We start from the raw sequence: 2,797 nt of genomic DNA on the forward strand, positions 1-2,797 counted from the left end.
CTCTCCCAAAGAGCTCTAAGACTGCACCCCGTTCAGCCGAGGACAAGCACATAAGGGACCTAGCCCGCCACGCATGCCATTGTCAGCAGCGCCAGCCAAGGAGTGCTTAAGAACTATTGGCTTAAATTAGAACAGGACGCAGGGCTGCTGAGCCCAGTCACTGTGACACCAAACATCTCTGCTGCAGGTGAGTGCCCAGCAGCAGGGCGTGCGAACCCAGCCAAGTCGGCAACCATGGTGCCTCTGTGAGACTGCTAGGGGTAGCCTCCTGCTCCTCCAGTGGATACTCCCCTACCAGTCAGTCCTCCCTGACTGCCAGGCCACAAGCCTGAGGGCTGTACACAAACGCACACGCCACCCAGCATGTGCCAGCCCACGGTAGACAGGCAGCAAACCTGGCGGTGATGCAGTGCATGGTCCACCACCTCAGGGGTCAGCAGACTGGAACCCACACAGTCAACCATGCTTCGAGTCCCAGACCTGGAGGCTTGAAACTCACACCGAGCGTGTGTGCCTGCTTGCCCACAATCCCAAGAGGAGAATGGAAGAAAGGGATTTGCAGCATGGCCATCCTCCCGGGGGGTGATCTCTGGCTTTCTGTCTTTCCTGCAAGTGCAGGTGCCCTATCACAAAAACAAACAAACACTCTACTCCTAGGGGTACCCTCCGGCTCCTCCAGTGGATACTCCCCTACCAGTCAGTCCTCCCTGACTGCCAGGCCACAAGCCTGAGGGCTGTACACAAACGCACACGCCACCCAGCATGTGCCAGCCCACGGTAGACAGGCAGCAAACCTGGCGGTGATGCAGTGCATGGTCCACCACCTCAGGGGTCAGCAGACTGGAACCCACACAGTCAACCATGCTTCGAGTCCCAGACCTGGAGGCTTGAAACTCACACCAAGCGTGTGTGCCTGCTTGCCCACAATCCCAAGAGGAGAATGGAAGAAAGGGATTTGCAGCATGGCCATCCTCCCGGGGGGTGATCTCTGGCTTTCTGTCTTTCCTGCAAGTGCAGGTGCCCTATCACAAAAACAAACAAACACTCTACCTCTAACCTCTGGTATGCCCCATCCAGGACCTCAAGGTGAGGTGAGAAGGTCAGGTCTCAACTAGAATCTACACCCATGCTCAGAACCAAGACAGTGAAAGCAAACAAACTCCCAACCAACCCAGTCTCTAAGCCACTGCAAAGTTGTCAAGTCAATAAACCAACCTATCCTCCGGGAGAAGACAGGACCTTCTAATAGGAGATTATTTAAGAAACTCTTAAAAGGAGGCTGCAAACATTTCTCTGAAAATTCAGCCCGTTCATTGTCTCCAATCTCACTTAGAAGAAAGGTTTGGACCAGCCTGTGGTCTGGTGTTTAAGGTGGCTGGATCCCACAAAGCCAACCACGCAGTTCAAGTCCCAGACCTAGTGGCCTGAAAAACACACCCAGCCCACATGCATGCCCAAAATCCTGTCAGGAGGAAAAAAATGGAGACAACATTGTGACATGACTATTCACCTGAAGGGTATTTTCCTTCTCTCTCTCTGGTGAGTGTAATTTTAAAAATAAAAATAAAAATAAAAAAATTTTCTGGATTCCATGGTGTCATCTCTCTGTCTACTTAATTTTGGTAAAACACACATTTTAGTAGCTTCCTGAAAGAAAAAAAATATTTTTTGGAGAGGTTTTTGCTACAAAGCACATGCGTTCGCCAGAAAGACAGAGAGACAGAGAGACAGAAAGTGAGAAATCATCCCCCGGGGGGATGGCCACGCCTCAATCCCTTCTACTCCATACTCCTCTCAGGATCTTGGGCATGCATGCACAGGCACCCGGCATGAGTTTAAGCCACCAGGTCCTGGACTCGAATCGTGGTCAACTACATGGGAGTCCAGCGACATAGCCATTACACCATCTGCTGGTCCTGAGAAGAAAATTTTGTGATGCTTTGCATGTTTCTAGAAAATACCTTAAATCTACATTCACATTTGTTGATAGTTAAGCTGGGTATAGAACTATAGGCTTCAAATAATTTTCACTTAGGATCTTGAAGGTGCCACATGTTTAGCTTCTCATTTTGCATTTGAGAAATATGATGATATAAATCTATTATCTTTGTTGTTTGTTTTGTTTTTTGAGACAAGGTCTTACTATGTCATCCAAACTGACCTAGAATTCATGATAATCCTGCCTCAGCCTCTTGAATATGCTTTCATTTATAAGTTTATTACCTTCCTCGGAAAGCCTTGAGGACACACTGTGATTTCGGTCTTTAGATTTCATTATGCTAAGATCTCCACATGCTCTTTGAATTTGGAAACCTATCTTTTAGTTTGGAAAATGTCCTTGTCTTATTTCTTAGATTTTATCCTGTCATTTTTTTCTGATCTACCTATCTTCAATTCCTATATGTTGACCCTCTATTTGTCTTTTCTCTGCATTATTTTTAACCCTTCTATTGACTTTTTCATTTTGCTATCAAAATTTTAATTTCCAGGACCAGCAGTTAGCGTAATGGCTATGTCAATGGACTCCCATGTAGTCCACCATGGTTCAAGTCCCAGACCCGGTGGCTTAAACTCACGCCGGGCGCATGTGCATGCGTTCCCAAGATCCTGAGAGGAGAATGGAGGAGAAGAGATTGCGGTGTAGCCATCCCCCTGGTGGGGTGATTTCTCACTTTCTGTCTCTCTGTCTCTGTCTGGAGAGTGCACGCACCCTCTAGCAAAAACCTCTCCAAAAATTTTTTTTTTTAATTTCCAATAGTATTTTTTTTCTCTGAGTACTTTTTTTTTTGGGGGGGGG

Source organism: Tupaia chinensis, unplaced genomic scaffold (assembly GCF_000334495.1).
Source record: "Tupaia chinensis unplaced genomic scaffold, TupChi_1.0 Scaffold000292_1, whole genome shotgun sequence".
NCBI classification, from domain to species: Eukaryota; Metazoa; Chordata; class Mammalia; order Scandentia; family Tupaiidae; genus Tupaia; species Tupaia belangeri.